The sequence below is a fragment of the Camelus ferus genome, chromosome 1, assembly GCF_009834535.1.
Source record: "Camelus ferus isolate YT-003-E chromosome 1, BCGSAC_Cfer_1.0, whole genome shotgun sequence".
Lineage (NCBI taxonomy): Eukaryota > Metazoa > Chordata > Mammalia > Artiodactyla > Camelidae > Camelus > Camelus ferus.
Window position 1 is genome coordinate 34359195 of NC_045696.1, and position 18818 is coordinate 34378012.

Here is an 18818-nt window from a genome sequence, read left to right on the forward strand (position 1 = left end):
ATAATAGTATTCCTCTGTGTGTGTGTGTGTGTGTGTGTGTGTGTGTGTGTGTGTGTAAAACATGTTCTTTATCCATTCATCTGTTGATTGATAAGACATTTGGGTTGTTTCTTTATCTTGCTTATTATGAATAATACTGCAGTGAACATGAGCGTGCAGATATCTTTTTAAGATCATGTTTCTAATTCTCTTGGATTAAAGAATGCAACTGCAGGATTATATGGTAGTTCTGTTTTTAATATTTTGAGGAATCTTTATATTGTTTTTCGTAGTGGCTGCAACAATTTATATTCCTACCCAAAGTGGACAAAGATTTTGTTTTCTCCATATCCTCGAAAATTGATTGATTTCCTTTCTGTATAGAACATTGTGTGTATAGAAACATATGTGTTTTCTGTGTGTTAATTTTGTATCCTGCAAGTTGGTGGAATTAATTTTTTAGTTCTAACCAGGTTTTTTTGGTGGAGCCTTTAAGGATTTTTACGTATCCAGATTATGTCATCTGGAAACAGATAATTTTACTTCTTCCTTTCTGATTGGATGCCTTTTCTTTGTTTTTCTTGCCTGGTTGCCCTGGCTAGGACTTCAGATCTATTTTGGATTGAAGTGGTGAGAGTGAGTATCCTTGTTTTGTTTCATATCATGGAGGAGAAGCCTTCCGTTTTTCACCATTGAGTATGTTTTTAATTGTGGGTTTTTCATGTATAGCCTTTATTGTATTAAGGTAAGTTCCTTCTATACTTAATTTGTTGAGAGTTTTTATCATGAAACATTGATTTTGTCACATGCTTTTTCTCCATCTGTTGAAATGGTTATGTGACTTTTTATCCTTCTTCCTGTTAATGTGATATATCACACTTATTGATTTTCATATGGTGAACCACCCTTGCATCCCAGGGATAAAACTCCACTTTTCCTGGTGTGTTATCATTGTAATGTACTGTTGAATTCAGTTTGGTAATATTTTGTTGAAGAATTTTGCATTCATATTCATCAGAGACATTGAGCTGTTCTTTTCTTGTGTCTTTATCAGGCTTTGATATTAGGGAGATGCTGGCCTCATGAAACAAGTTTGGAAGTGTCCCCTTTTCTATTTTTGGAAGATTTTAAGAAAGATTGGTCTTAATTTTTTAAAAGTTTGATAGAATTCACCTGTGAGGGCATCTGGTCCTGGCATTTTTCTTTGATAGGAGATTTTTTGTTTCTGATTCAATATCCTTATTTGTTATTAATATATTCATGGTTTCTATTTCTTCCTGATGCAGTCTTAGTCAATTGTGTGTTTATAGAAATTTATCCATTTCTTCTACACCTTCAATTTGTTGGTATATAATTATTTATAATAGTCTCTTACGATTTTTAAAAGCTTCTGTGGCTTCATTGTAATGTCTCTTCTTTCATTCCTGATTTTGTTTGAGTCTTCTTTCTTGGTTAGTCTAGCTAAGGGTTTGTCAATTTTACTGAGCTTTTCAAAAAACTAACTTTGAGTTTCATTGATTTTTTCCCCTCTTTTTTATTCTCTATTTAATTTATTTCTGTGATAATCTTTATTATTTCTTTCCTTCTGCTAATTTTTAGCCTAGTTTATTCTTTTTTAGTTTCTTGAAGTGTAAAGTTAGATTATTTATTTGAGATCTTTATTTTTTAATGTAGGCTTTTAACACTATAAAATTCCCTCTTTGTACTGCTTTGCTATTCCACAAGATTTGGTATGTTGTGTTTTTGTTTTTGTTTGCTGCAAGATAGTTTCTAATTTATCTTTTGATTTATTCTTTGACCCAGTGGTTGTTCAAGAGTGTGTTGTTTAATTTCCATGTATTTGTGTGTTTTCTCATTTTCCTTTTGTTATTCTAATTTTTTTCTATTATGGTTGGAAAAGATAGTTGGAATGATTTCAGTCTTCTTACATTTGTTTAATTTGTTTTGTGACCTGGTATGTGATCTGTCCTAGAGAGTGTTTTGTGTGCACTTGAGAAGAATGTGTATTTGCTGCTGTTGGGTGAAACATTCTGTATATGTCTGTTAGGCCCATTTATTCTATAGTGTTGTTCAAGTCTGCTATTTCCTGATTGATTTTCTGTCTAGATGATCTAACCTTTATTAATAGTAGGATATTGATGTCCCCTACTATACTGTATTGTTGCTTATTTCTCCCATCAGATCTGTCAGTTTATGTATTAGATGTTCAAGTATTGGATACATATATATTTGTAATCATTATATTTTCCTGGTGAATTGACCCTTTTATGACAATGTCTCTAGACATTTTGTCTCTAGACAGTTTTTGACTTAGAGTCTGTTTTATCTAATTTAAGTATAGCCACCTCTACTCTCTTTTGGTTACCATTTGAATGGATTATCTTTTTGTATCCTTTTACTTTTACCCTATGTGTATCTAAAATGAGTCTCTTATAGACAACAGATAGTTGGAAATTGTTTTTTAATCCATTCAACCATTATATTTTGTACTGGTGAGTTTAAGTGATTTACATTTAAATTAATTATTGATAGGGAAGGACTTACTATTGCCATTTAAATTTTTTTTCTATTTTTGTAATTCTTTTGTTCCTTTCTTGCTGTCTTCCTTTATGGTTTGATGGAGTTTTTCATAATAATGTACCTTGACTCTCTTCTCTTTATCATTTTTCTCTTTACTGAAGGTTTTTTCTTTATGGTTACCATGAGGCTTGCGCAAAACTTCTTACAGTTATAGCAGTCTGTTATAAGCTGATAACCTAACTTCAATCAGATACAAAAACTGTACATTTTCTTTCCAGGTTCCCACTTTCTGTTATTAATGTCAAAATTTACTTCTTTTTATGTTTTTATCTATTTGCAAATTTTTGTGGTTCTAGTTATTCTTAACAGTTTTGTCTTCAGAAACTACTTCTTAAAACTCTATCTTTAAGTAGTTTCTACAGCAACACTGTCCTGATTTTCCTGACTTTTTACTAGCCTTTCTATATTGTACATAATTTGTTAATCTGCTTGATTTTTTTGGTGGTACTTGGGGGTTAATAGGATGTGGCAAAAGCAGTGGAGTAGAAGAGTGATAAAATCCAGTACCTTTAACCTGGTGTAAAAAATTCTTCAGAGTCTGACCTTTGTCTTCATTTTCAACTTTATCTGTAAACCAAGTTAACTCAACATTCTGAATTTCTCAGTGGAGAACCACTTAGTCACATTCTCAGCAATTCCTTGTAGAGTCTCTCTAGAAGTTATTATTCAATTTACTGGCCTCTCATGACTCGTATTTGTATTTATAGTTGAGCTTGTTACATTTATGTGTAGTTTACATATAAAAATACCTCCCCTACCTTCACTATGCCATGAGCTTCTGAAGGGCAAGGAACATGTCTTTAATCATTGTGTACCCTAGTGACTAGTTGATTTAAAAAATCAACAAATGTGTATTTGATGAGTGAAAGAAAGTTTAATGAACTAATAATTTCTGGGCTTCTTATTAATAGTATCTTGGTCAAGTCTCTAAACAATCTTTGTGTCTCTGTTTACTTGCAAAAAAGTTATAATAATTCTTGGCCTCCTTAAAATCTCACAATTGTTTGGTATCAAAAAAGAAAATTAATTACAGAAATATTTTATAAATATACAGTATTTTGTGCACAAATTAGATCAATTTGAATGTTATGATTCCACATAAACACATGCATGCAGGTGCACGCACACGCACACACACACACAAATGAAATTAAATGCTACCCAATTTCTTATCCGTACTATTACATTTCCCAATGTGTAGAAAAAGTATCAGCCTTGCTGATTTAGTAGCCCCACAATTGAATTCTGCAAGGGGGAGGTATTAACTTCATTTAACATAGCTTTTTGGAATGTCTTGGTCTTCTCTATTATTATTGTTCTCTTAGATTTTAAGATCCTGAAAGTTGAGAAGTGCATCTCTGTATACCACTGACCCTTGAACAACATGGGGGTTAGTGGCATCAACCTTCTGCTCAGTGAGAAATCTATGTATAACTAATAGGCAGTCTTCCATATGCAAGGTTCTTCCATTTCCATGATTCCTTTGTATCCACAGTACTGTCTTTGTGGATTCAACAAACTGTGAATTTTGTGGAATTGTAATTCAAATTCAATATTACTATTGAAAAAAATCCACATGTAATTGGACATGTGCAGTTTAAACCCATGTTGTTCAGGGGTCAACTATAATACATAATGCACCATTATACACAAATAGTCAATTAAAGAACATCTTTGCTAGTGATAGTGTTTTTATGAATGGTTATAAACAGGTTTTGGAAAGTAATAAAACACTGACACTCAATGAGAAAATCAGGCAGTGGTCCTTACCAGCCTCCTTGCAAAATTCCTACAGAGAATGAATGGTAGCATTTTAGCTAGCAAAACATTATTTACAAGTCCCTGAAACTGTACCAGTTGAGAATGCTACACTTGTTGAATTGCTCAGAGCTCTGGCCTTTTATTATTGTTCTGTATATGAACTAAGCAATGCTCTTGGCATCCTGCAAACTGCTAAATTTTACAAATGAGATGCACAGCTGGAATGTGATTTGACTTCTTCTTCTGGCAATCTTTCAGATGCCTTTACTCCAACTGACATAAAGGAAGTTTAAATTTAAAAAGTTAAAGACAAGTGGTAAGATTACTGAGGTGTTTTAAATATATGTCAACATTTTCACCATATATTGATTGGTTTATCAGATGCCGCCTTGGTACTACTGTTCCTCTCGCTGATGAAGCCATGCCATATAAAGTGCAGCTCTGTCAAATTTAGGAGAGTTAGTAGAAAGATATTCTTTGTCTGAAATGGAATTGACAAATGCAAATTCTGTGGAAACTATCTGATAACCTTCAGAAGTGTCACTGTACTTTTGTAGGATCTCAAAGAGGCACCATTATCAGGAAGGAAAACAAGAGTTCTTGTGATTTATTCTTGGTTGCTCTAAAGAATTATACAAATGCAGTGTAATTCTGGGAATTCTGCACATATTTATTTGCTTCATGTTTGAAGAGCTCTCAATCAGAAAATCTGTAAATATGTAAATATATTTAGTATAGCTGTACTAAATATATAACGCAGAAATCTTCAGATTTTTTTTCCAGTATTGACAATATTGATGCCAGTTGTCAGGGAGACCGAGTTTGTGATAGGAACTTTAAAAATAATCTATGTACAAGGCTGGTGGAAGGGTGACAGTGAAGAGTCAAACCCACTGTTTAGCACAGCAAGGTTGCATATTTCCTACGTGTCAAGGGAAAATCTAGATGATACTTGTATTCGAACCATCCTGCCAGTTCCCCACCACGAAGACTGTTCATGGAGTATGGCAGCTCCAGGAGCAAGACAATCTGGGGAGCAAGAGGAAAGGTGGGAGACGATGGCTGAGACCTAAATGTGGTCCAGGCCTCCACTTGATCCACAGGATACGAGCAACCCTGTCGTGCCAAAGAGTGGGCTTGTAGGTTCTTCCGCCGCATACCTCTTTCAGCTCCCACCCCCATTCCCTACCCTCCTATCCCTACCGCTCTCTAGCTATGAAGTCCCCTGTTTATGTATCTCACAGACATATCATCTAAAGACTAAACTTATATCCAGTGGGAAAGAAGCCTAGATAAGGAGGCATTTACTCTCAGGGCTGTGCAAGTACCTCCTCAAATTTTGCACGCTAGGAACCTCACTTACCTCACCCTAGACCCAGGTGTGAGGGGAGAGTATAAAGAGGTGTTTGTTAGTTCAGGATTCTATAACAAAATACTATGGGCTGGGTGTGAGACATTTATTTCTCACAAGTCTGGAGGCTGGGAAGTCAAAAGTGCTGACAGATTCGATTTCTGGTGAGAGCCACGTCTTGGTCCATCAGTGGGCTTCTAGTTGTGTCCTCACAGAGCAGAAGGGAGGAGGGATCTCTTTGGGACCTCTTTTATAAAGGCATTGATCCCATTCATGAGGGTGGAACCTCCCCAAGCCCCACCCCCACCAAAGCTCCACCTCCAGATACCATCATACTGGGGGTTAGGTTTCAACATAGTGAATTTTGAGAGGACATAAACATTCACTCTGTAGTGCAGGGTAACTTTGGGATCTCTGTAAGTTCTGTAGGAATTTGTCTAGCCTCGAAGCTAGACCCCTTTGATAAATCTATAAACTTACTATGTGGTTCTTGTTGCCTTCTGTCTTCAGCTTTGGCCTGAAATTCCAAGATACAGGGAAAAAACTTTAACGTCCTGTTACATTAGAACAACAGAGAGAGTTTTCTTCCAGTTTTTCACTGTTATAAACAATTCGATGAATTGTCTCATGTGCGTACTATTTTACTTTATTTAAATTATTTCTGCATGATAAATAGCCAGCAGTAGGATTACTAGTCAAGGGATATGAACGTTTCAGGGGTATGTTGCTTCTGCCAAGTTTCTTTTTTAAAGAATTTTACCAGTTGTCACTGTTAATTTGTATGATTGTATTTATTTTCTCATAACCTGACCCACATATAAGTATTTTAATTGCTAATCCTGTTGGCATAAGATAATAAGATTTTTTTCTTCACTCTTGAATATTTTTATGTATTTATGTCAGTTGTTTTATCTTTGGAATTATTTTAATAGGGCAGTTTTATTTTTCATCTAGTTTTTGAGTTTTAGCCTTCTAAATTGATGGAAGAATGCTAAGAGAACTTTAACAAATTACCTCTTGTTAATTTAGACTCCCTATTATTAATTCTTCACTTGCCATTTTTTTCTTTGACATCATCATTGTAATGCTACTCCTTTTCAAAATATCTTATGCTTTGTTTTCCACATTTATATTCATGCTGAGATTTGGTAAGTTACATAAAGAAATAAAATTGGGAAATATGAATTACTTTATTAATAAAAAACCTGTATAGTTGACTAGTATCTCCATCATGCCAACATATCAGATATAGTTTTGGTGTGTATAAGATAATAAAAGAATATTAACTAATATGAAGCAAAATGTTTTAATATTTTATAAATTCCCCAAAATGAGATTCAATATTAATCAATATTTCAATGGAAATCTATGCTTACTGTTGACAAATTACAGATTTTAGTACAATGAGGAAAAAATTAAACATTGAATGTGAACAATTTAACTCTTAAACATATTAACTCTGTTTTCAAGGATATTGCACTGACACATAGTTGTAATTTTTAATTTTAATATTTTGCTTTTTTACATTTTTATATGCTTGTTTAAATTTCTTTTTTAAGCAGTACAAATACTTGAACTCAACTTTGAAAAGTAGTAATAATGAGCAAGTCTAAATCCTAAAATCTGGTAGACAAATGTAAAAGAAATAGGCATGAGTAAAGATCTCAGTAACACTAGTTTCCTAGAATTATGAACCATTTTAACATGATTTATGCTCATATACAGAGAATGGGATGTGCTGCATACTTCCATCCCCAAGATGCTGAGAAATATGCAATGGGATGGTTACATGTCATCAAAGGCACAATTAGATATTTGGAAATATACTAATGTGTTGTTTTAGAATCATTACTGAATGGTATTTCATAAAATGAGTGATCATATTTTTATATTATTTAAATTCAGAAGATAAATTATAGGTAATAAATTTGAGGGTTAAAACTGGTACACTTGGTTAAAATCAATCTCATAAATGTGTTACTGTTCATATTACTAGTTTTCTGTCTTAAAGGGAAAGGAATAAGCCTAAAATTAGGTGGCTAAGATTTGCAGATTTAACCCCAGCAGTAGTAGTTATTACCCTAATTATGTTTTATGAAGTTTTGCATGACCATTTGAATATTAACAGGTAAATCAAATTTTAATTGTATCTCAAATGATACTAAATATGACTAAATAAAATGTCAGTGTTAGCACCCCTAAACATGTCAAATAATCCAATTATTTTTCAAATGAAGGTAATGTCCATTGATTTCCTAACTAACTGGTTTAGACAAGTAATAATAGAATTGTCAATGAGTAGACCAATCACTTGGTATTATTTGGCATTTCATACCAATAGTACTTTAGTCAACATTTTATTCTCCCCTAAAGATACTAAACAATGAATGGTATATGTTTTGGGTGCACAGAGATTGTTTAGATTAAATTCTATGAAAAACATTATTTGTATTTTAGGTCCATATGTTTTCTGCATTGTGTTATTTTCTTGAAAGCCAATGTAAAGAATTACAGGAACTCATAGTAAATTACATTTATATAACCTTCATATTTTTCAGTGTTTTTCCAAGTATATTGTCTCTTTTGATCCTCTTATGAACTCTGTGAACTGGGAAAGACCAATGTTATGAGTTCCTTTTTTTTTTTCATGAAAAATTGAACCCAGCCTACGTAGAATCCTATGGTATTCCACCCTTAATTCCACAAAGTATGGAATGTAGTATGACATTTGCTTATTCTGTATTAAAATGTTAGCAGCTTGACCTCCCACATCTGCTAGAAATAATCTTCTCATAATCCTCAAATCCTAAATTATTCATGATTGCTTTTCAGTTATTGGTAATGCTAGTCCTGCTCCCCTGTGTAGAGTAGATAATGTCATGAGGAGCAGGTCAATGAAACCACTGTCCCAAGTGTAGCATTTAAATTTACTTCCAGTCCTCTAATTGATTCTCTAATCAGATGTCTAGTAGATACTGATAAATGTTAGTTACAAAAAGAGCTTGCTAAATATCTTCATTCAGGATGCATTTCATAATGCACTTATAGTTTATCTATGCACACACACATAATGCAGTTATTATAGTTTATCTATACACACACGTACATACACACAAGCCTTTTTATTTTCTTTGATTTGTAAACCTGATGTTTCACTTTAAAAAGTGGCTGTTGGTAGGGAAGGGGAAGGTGGTACTATGGTTGTATCAGTACATCAGGGCCAGGGTTTATTGTCGCTGGAAAAATTTTGGAAGAATAAAGAGATATAGTTTGTTTCATTCTCTTTTTTTAAAAGAGGGACTAGGAAGAGAGGGTGAGATTAAACTGACTGTGAACCTTTCACTAACTTCTCACAAGAGCAGGAGCATAAGGAGGCAGAGTGGTGATGAAAACCAATAATTGAATCTATCACAATATGGTGAGCATTCTCAGATTTAAATGATGAAGAAAAATAAGTTGAGAATTAGGGAGAAAATGGAAAAACAATGTGGTAAATCAGGGAACTAAAGCAGAAGTGACACCGTAGGGGATGAAAGTCAGTATGGGCACTGTTTCCAAGAAAGGCCACCAGCACTGATTAATTGGTTCACCAGTGGCCAGTAATGCTTAAAGGTGAAAGGAAGGACAGGCCCCAGGACCTGCAGGGAGAAGACAGGACAGACACGTAGAACTCTGGTAGGGGAGCATTTAAGGGAGTGAACATGAAGCAAGGACACAGTGAATTAAGAGAAGTATTTCTAGAAAATGAAAAATAGACATAAAATATCATATCAGAAAGAAAACCTGCAGAATTTTAGCTTTAACAATCTTTATCATCATCATTTGAAAAATCCAGTTTTTCTTTTTTCTTGTTTGGAAAAATGATAATTATCCCTGATAGAGTAACAAATTGGTTTTAGCTCTTATCTCACAATGTTTCTGAGGTTATTTTAAGTAATAGTCAAAGTCAAATATTATTTTAATCACAGCCACTATTTACTGCCTGGTGTGAAGGGACTGATCATAGCGTACCCATACAGTGCACAACCTGCACAACTAACTTGCATGCCTCTGATTCTAAGTGTAAATAAGAAATCAAACTGTATAATAAATGATGATCTTGGAAAGGTGATGGATTAAGAGTTATAAGATCCCTGTTCAGGTCGTATATCTTCTAGCTCTCCTAGCTGGATGACATTATTCAAATTAGTCAACCTCTCTGAATGCCAGTAAGCTTACTAGCAAAACGGTGATAATAATATTTACTTTCCAAACCTTACACAGTTATCTGAGTTAATCAAAGAATGTTTTATAAAATTTCAAGTTTTATAGAAATTATTTAAAAGATTAATGCAACTATGATAATTGTGTTGCCACATATATGAATTTTAATATTTTTGAGGAGACAGCATGACATACTGTATTATGTAAGCTATGATACCACAACTAGAAGTACCTGTTTAATAAAATAATTATTTTTTTGTTAAACGGAAAGCCAAAATGTTACCGTCTGTGAAAAAATATTTTTAAGTATATACTAATTTGTAATTCTGGATTTAGAAATCCCAGTGATCCCCATTCCTTATCATATTTTTTGTAACAGATTTTTATTTTCCCAGTGCATTGAGTCTCAGTTATGATAGAGAATATCAAAACAGTTCATGAGCTGTAGTGGGTTGCCAGTTTGAGTTAGAGAGAAGTGATGTAGTGATCAGAGGTGTTCTGATTCAAGGCTCTTTTGTCCACACACAGTCTACCTTGCTGCTCATCCTTTTCAGGACTTCTAGATGTTGGAATACTCTAGGAGTCTCTTTTCAGCCCTTCTCCTTTCTTTATACACATACAAGTTGTTTCAGTTGTTCCCATGACTTAGAAAAATTTTACATACACGGTTTTCCACATTTATAGTCCCAGCCCTGAATTCCCCATGACCTCTAGACTTAGATCTCAGTGGCTCTGCCGCATCTTCCTTTGTAGGTCAGATCTACATCTCTCTCTCTCTCTCTCTCTCTCTCTCTCTCCCTCCCTCCGTCTACAAAGATGTCACATCTACTTATTTGTACAGCTAATAAATATATCCCTAATCATCTTCTTAAAGTTCCATCTAAGTTCCTCCTCAGATTTTCCCTATATTTCTTATAGTACCATAAACCCCTGGTGGCTTAAGTCCAAAAATATGACTGTCGTTCTTGATCCTCTTTTTCCCTCTGAACCCAGTCGAATCCATCAGCAAGTCCTATTGGCTCTACTCTAATATATACCCCTTATCATGCCCTATGAAACACTACATGGTTGGATCCCTGGCCGCTATTTAAAGCTCATCTATATAAAACAGGCCTTTTCATTTATCACTCTTCATAGCACAACCCCCTCCTGGATATTATGCTAATCTGTTGATCTGTTTATTTCTCTCTCTCCTATTAAGGAAGGACTTTTTCAGTTTTCTTCCCAGTTGCATACCTATACTACTGCCTGACATTGTAGATGTTCAATACTGCTTGTGAAAGAATGAATTCACAGCCATAGCATGAATCCCTCAGTAGAAGTAGGCTTGGAATTGTAAGAATCAGATTGACAAGCTGCACACAATCATCAGTGTGTTAGGTGTGCTTTCATAAACACGTTCTTTACTTGTGAAATACGTCCTTACATTCCTTTTGAATACAGAGAGCCAAAAATGTCATATTGATTCAAATAATTCTCCCTATTTTCAACTCAAGATAGTTCTACACAAATGAAGGCTCCCAAAAAACAAGACAAGGAAATTTGTTTTTATTTTTGTTTGAACTGTCCACCTCTCCAATCATCTTTCCCTACATCCTGAATTTTTAAACTTAGGAACATATTTTGTCTTTCTTCCCATAGTCAAAAATGATGTTCAGACTTGAATATAGTGATCGTTAAGTATTATTATGCCAGGTCATTCCAAAGTGTGCAATAGCCAAAGCACATAAAAATATGTCATGGTAATAAATCTGTTTTCTTGCTCATCATAATGTCTTATTTGCCCTAACAACTTTTCAGACCATAGCATAATAAATGAACTTTCTAGTATGATTTGCGTATTGTCTCACCAGAAAAGGAGTGTCTGTTTCAGATCTTAATGTTCTATTTGATATACTTAAGTGATATTAAATAATAATCCTCAGAATTGTCCTGACCTGACTAATAATGAATTTTATAGTTCACTCTAGCGTTCATTAGCCTGGGCCTGCAATATATGAATTACGAGAAAAATATATGAAGTGTGCTGTTGTAAAATCCCTGGTTTCTCTCTCCTGGATTTATTTGAATAGTTACTAAAATATGTCTTATTGTTTTCAGGCCTAATTTGATCTCCTAAACATGGAACTTGTACCTCCTCCCATCTTCTGTGTGTTGATTGATTGGACCTTCTTTCATCCAGTCTCCCAAGCCAGAAGAGCCATTTCTTAATGCTCTGCTCCCCTTCGTTTCATCTATCAAATAGGTCACCATATCCTCTCAGTTCTGCTTACAGAATATTTCTGGCATCTGTTCCCTTTTCTCTAGCACTGTGACTTTGAAAGGTTAACCTATCCTAACCTCACAGAGGTGTATTGACCCAGCTTCTATTTGCACCACCCTCTCCCCATAAAACCAGAGAGGGATCAGCTCAGAATCGTGTCCCAGAAACTTCTCCCTGAAAGGCACTAGGATTTGGGAATGGTCAGGTCACCTTGGTACTATATACTCAATTGCAGAGAGGCTACCTGAGAGAGGAGATTCTACAAAAAGAGTGTGAGTTGTGATACCAGACAGGCAGGGATTCAGATCCTGTCTCTGGTTATACCAGTGGTATTGTCTTGGGTGAATTCACCACTCTGGAGCTTAGTTTAACCATATTTAACTTTGAGATAATAATTCATACTTCATAGGGTTGTTATGAAAATCTCAAAGATTATGTGTACTCAAAGACACTTCCTGACATGTGTTGGATGCTCACCATGTGTTCGTTCCCATCTTGCTTTCTCCTACCACTTTTAGGCACCATCATATGCTGCCCAAAACGCACTTGTAGAAATCCTGCATGCTTTCTCCACCCTCTCATACTGATATCTTTTGGGTAGGGAGGATTTCTTTATTCCTCTCACCTAGGATAAGGGAACCTGAATGAGACTCTGTTTTGTATCAGGGAACCTGTTTCTTTTTATGCTTCTGCAAGTCCTCATTCTAGAATAGCTGGAAACTATTTCCTTCATGCTATTTTCTTATTTTAGTATGTATCAGTGATTCTCCCTGGGTCACAAGCAAAGCCATAGATGTCTTAGCCTCTGTACTCTATCCTTGCATATTTTTACAAACTCAGCTCTGACACATACTTCTTAATCACTTGGTGTCCTCATAAAGTTCATGGTCTTTTCACTCCTCTGTGCCATACATGACCAGTCTCTCCAATTAGGAAGCCTTTCTCTGGTTAGATGTCCAGTAAATGTCTAATATTCTCAGGTAGAATCCTCTGTAAAGTATTGTCAACCTTTGCCTCATCTCAGGGAGTCAGTTTTTCCCAGCTTAGTGTTTCCATTGCACGTTGATATGTCTCTACAAACACGTGTCTTGTCATATTAGTACCATTTGTGTACTGTTTCTCTTATCCACTATCATGGAAACACGTTGAATGGATGACAGTACCACAGCACCTAGAATATGCTTGACGGTTCCTAGCTTATTAGTGGATCATGGAAGGTGTTGTTATCATTATTTCCAGTGCCCCTACCTATTTAAATAATTTCCTTTTCGTAGATTTTATTTGTCAAATTATGCTACTATTTTCTATTCTATATTTTAGACAAATATAATTTTTATGCAAGCACTATTTTCATATAACTGAACACCAGGATTTGAAAACCTAAATGAATACTCCAGTATGTGTGCATTTCATTTGCATGAAAATAACATTGTGCAATTGAGATTTCAAAGCTGAGAAATTTCAAAGCCCTGTTTTAAAAAAAAAAGTCCTTAGAAAAATTAATCATATTTTATTCAGTTTATTAAATAAATGAATTGGAAAGCAATGACGCGTAATTTCAACAGCTTTCAAAATAAACACTTAACCTTTTCCTCCCCAAATACTTTCATGTTGCAATTCGGTGCCAAAAAATACATCTCTATTATCGTAGCCCTGAGAAAAGCACCTTACTTGGAAAAGGATGAAGAGGATATAGGAACAACTGGCATCCAGTTATTGTACCATATTTAGCTTCGGTACAACCAGTCCGTAAGAGATCTACACCCCTCTCTCCCAGGGTAACTTAATGAACTTCTCCGGTTTCCTTCACAGGCTCTTCATCACTGAATTATAAAGGTCAGAGGGAGGAGAGCATTTAAACATGTAGCCATTAAAGCCTGCTCTTCGGTAGACCTAGGCCAGGAGGTCTGAAGGTTTCTATAGTGCCATCTGGGAATGGGAATGGGAGAGTGTAACAGTACCGTCCCTTCCCATATTGGTGATGTTTTATATTATTTACATTATTTTAAGATCCTTCTATAAATTCTGTCTCATCTCTTAAGAAATCCAGTAGGTTGTTATATGTCTCTACAGTCTTCAGTTTGTGCATGAGAATTTTCAAAAACCCACTTTGTAAAATAACTGACGAAGTGGGGAGCTTGTACTCTCTGACATAACGTGAGCTGAGAATGTTGTTCAAGTTCATTTAGTAAAGCATTAAAAATGTAAGTCTCATGCCTGGGGAAAGATAAGAATATTTTTAGGCTCTTTTCATTACTTTATAAGGGAATTTTATAACAAATACAGTTTAAGTATTAATTATCTGTAACAATGGGGAATGGAAAATTGAAATCCACAGATAATCCAAAATTTTATTTTAAAAGAGCACAATAAACCTTTATTCCCAGTGAGCTTCTTAACATTGCTTAGAGTTGAGAATTAATTTGTGTAGATTCTATCCTTTTCATTTGACACCTCACCCGTGGAGGAGCGGCTTGATCAGCAGTAAATTAGACACTAAGTAGAGAGTAAGGGAAATAGAGTGAAATCAGAAACCAAAGGACTTGAATCAACCACAAAATTCATATCTAACCCTTAAAAATTTAAAATGAAATAAATCTTCATTTTGGCTTTTATAATAGAATAGACTTTCTAAGAACTAAGTACAAAACACTTTGAGTGTGGATTTTCATTTGGAAATATGGCTTAATACTTTGATTCAGCTTTCCAGACCAAAAAGTGCAAGTAATTATTTCGTGCTTTATCAAATCCACTTCTTCCCAAGCAACAAAGCAAACAAACAACAACGAAAAAAATTACTCTTGTTTCCATTCTGGATTTTTCAAGTGCTTTTCAGTCAACAGAAAATCATTTGCAGGTGTGGTCCCATTTCAAGGGTGGACAAGTAATGATTTTTATTTATTATGCAAAGTCAGCATGCAAAAAAAATTTTTTTTTAACATCAATAAGATCTGTCGTGGTGCTGTCTTTGGTTCTGCCTCTCCCGTTGAAGGGGCTTACCACCCAACCTACCAGTACACTGGAGCAAACACAGCAGCAACAGAGAGCTTCCTTTACAGCCTCACCAGCACTTCCTTCTGCCTGTTACAAAACCTCAGCCTTGTCTCCAAATTCTGATTTTTTGGGGGTGATTTCATGAAAAAATTATCCACTAATTTCTAAAAAGATACTCATTTTCATTCATTATTTTTTGAGGATAAGTAACATTCTATATTTGTATGTAACATGAAGAATCTGAAATTGTCAGATAAGCATATGATATATTGGATGTGCCAAAAGAAATTGTCACCTTTCTTAATAAGTTAAAAATCTAAATCCTCCAAAGTTGGCAGGAGGGAGAAATCCTCCATTCTTGAGAAGGAGGATGTACCCTTACTAATGTACTCCTTACAGTTTTTCTACAGGGATTTCCTGTTTCCTTAGGGATCTCTTGTTTACATGCCCACCTTCACCCTGGCTCGGGTGGGACAGAGAAATGCTGCATCTAGGTTTGCACATTCGCCTTCTGTTCACCAAGCATGTAATTACCACTGTTTGTGGCTTCAAGTGAACTAGTCACTCATGCACGACACACTGTTACTCCCATGGAGATAATATACAGGTCCACATTTAGAAAAAGAATCATTTATTTAAACTGTTTGTAAAAATAATGATAGGAGACCTCACTATTTAATAATCAAAGGTGTATACAATTTGTAAATAGTTTAAAAAATTACTGATACCCTCAGTTAAAACCAATAATTAATATTGACAATAAGAGTATAAATATGATCTCAATGAAATGACTACCCACTGTTCCTTGTTTAAAATTTTTAAACCCCAAATATCTTTAGTCCAATGTATACAGTTGTGTTCCCCTAATTTAAGCAAACTTGACCTTTAGTCTTATTTAGAAAATAAATTGAGTCCCATTATCAGATTTGAAAATGAATTTTTCGTTTTGAAAATAATTTGGCAGAGCTTAAAAAACCAAATCCTCACTGGGCATTTACATTTTTAATGTAGACATAAGTTTCTGTAGCGTATTTGTTACTCTAGAATACAATCCTAGGGGGTCTTTGAGCCCCTTGAAATTATGTACAAAAAATGTACGTGTCTTTATGTGTATCATTTTGGGGGAAAAGTTTAAACAGCTTTCCTTAGAACCACAGCATAAAGTAAAATCCATTCATTATGTGTAAATTCACCTATATGTGTGGGTTTCCAGATAACAAAAAATACCCACATGTGTGGACTCAATGAAGAGTAGTATGAAAAATCTCAATGAGTCCATCAGCCTATGCACTTAGGTATATTTTCAGAACAACAGGAATATTCTTGGTCATAACATAAATGATATGTATTATAATAATAGAATTTTATTATTAGCTCATTTTATGCTCTGGTTTATCATCATAAAAATACTAATTTCTCATGATTTTTCTTGTTCACTTTATGGAAAAAATTCTCTTATTAAAAATATCTGGAAATTAATGACAGCAAAATAGACTTTAAAAGATCTGTCTAATGTGTATTTAGTGACGTCTCACTGAATCTTGGTTACTTTAAAACACAGAAAAATACTTCGGATAAAAAATGAGTGTGCAACTTCATGGACTTGCTCCAGATAATCTACGTTGTGTAAAGAAGTTTCGAGGTGAAAATTGCTTCCACTTAACAAAAATACCATAGTTTATTTTTCTAATCAATGCTGAAGGCACAGGCATTGCTATCTTAAGTATAAATGAGTTTTAAATAAATATTACATATAAATAACTATTACATACATTTCCATGAAAGAAGGGACTGTGTCCTATTCAGTGCAATATCCTCAGAGTCTGACATTTAATCAATAGTTGATGAATGAAAATAGAGTCAATTAATCAAGCAATATTTGCTGTAAATCCATAATTATCCTTCCAGTTCTTGAGAGTAGTAAGAGTAGTGTGTGACCTCAGTGTAGTCTAAAAAACTTTTTTTTAGGTGGTCTTATATATCTGAGAGGAATTTGCTAATCTGATGTATAAGCATTATGATACAGAAAAGTGATAACCTAATTGGGGTGAACAAAACATTTTGGCCTATAAAATACAAAAGAATGATAAAATATTAGTAACTAACTTTAATAGGGTCCTTGTACAGTAAATGGTATTAAGAAAAATTATTTAAGATGTGTAAACAAGGCAGAGGTGTGTGCTTTTAATTTCTAACAGGCCCACTCCAAATTACTTAATAATCTAGAGAATGTGCATTTTTAAAATCACTGTTTGCTGTTGATGAAAAGTCCAGACTTAGTGAAGTCACCTGTTAACTTGTAAATTTTTTTTCTAATACAGATAGAAATAATTTCTATCCACAAGAAAAGTAAACCCAACTGTTATGGCCTGTGATCCCATAATCATTGTGATCCCATAAATATTAATCAGTTTTGTATCTTACCTAGGAATCTTGTAAAATATTTCAGGATGCCTACAAATACCCAGATCCTCAGAATGCTCTGAATTAGCCTTGCCATCTGTTTCGTTTATTCATTAATTGAGTTGAATAAAATATTTGACGCATGTGGATTTTATATTTGTATAGGAGTCATATTGTTAACTTTTGAAAATTATACTTCAACAGTAGATTATTGTTACTGTCACAACTACAAAAGAAGATACTAAAATCATCCCCATGGACTATTATTATTACTGATAGTATGGTAGGTCCTACTGTCATCCGTAAGGAAACTGAGAATTAGGGAGGTTAAGTGACTTGTCTAAAATCACACAGGTGGTAAGGATTACAAATTCTCTAATATTACAAGGCTGTGCGTTTAACCCCTACAAGGTGACATTTGCCTGGAGGCTAGAAGAAACACACTGAATAAACTGAAGCTAAAAGCCGTGTCTTGCATGAGTCTTAAAAATATTTTAAAGCAAACTGAACTTAAAAAGGTGTTTCCTTCATGAAGTGAATGTGATCCTAGAAACAGTTAATAATATATATATGGTACATGTATAATATGTATGATATATATGCACACACATACATACATATATAAAGAAATACTCTTTCTTGTAAGAAGTGTCATCAAAGTGCATATTTTGCAGTAAAATTCATAATAAAGGCAAAAGCTTTTGTCCTTTTCAGAGAATTAAGCTGCATCTTTGTCAGATCACCCCAGGGTTTCACATTTGACATTATCAGGGGTTACAATAATAGCAAAATAATGATGTTTGAAAGCTTTATTTGAGACAGTTTAAACTTATCAAGAGACTCAGGAACAGGGACTGGGGGTAGGGAGGTGGGAAGGGTATAGCTTAGTGGTAGAGCACATGTCCTAGCGTGCACAAGGTCCTGGGTTCAGTCCCTAGTACCTCCATTAAGGAAAAGAAAAAACAGTCTCAGGTTTGAAAAACCTTCTGGATAGTGGATGAATAGAGAAAACATTTGTGAAGTTTTATTTTCCTTGTTTGTTGTTTCGTTTGCTTTTGTCTTCAAACTTGCCAGCTTCAGACTGGTGTGACAGGGTTTAAGTGCCCTGAAATCACCATTTCCTTACCTGAAGGTTCCTCTTTAGGATGTGAGGGTCTGATCAACACCTTTTCTTCAGCTGTCAAGGGAAGGCCACATATGAGAGATTTTGCATCTTGTTTAGACTTTTTAAGCTGCTTTGTCTGCAGTGTTCTTTATTCTCGACCTAAACTGCTAGTAAAATTG

At 34.5% G+C, this 18818-nt stretch overlaps 1 long non-coding RNA gene across 1 annotated transcript in view; it reads left to right on the forward strand.

The window, feature by feature from the left end:
• The window catches only part of LOC116663056, an 85718-nt gene that overhangs the window by 15993 nt on the left and 50907 nt on the right, over positions 1 to 18818 (forward strand). The gene's annotated exons all lie outside the window — the stretch shown is intronic.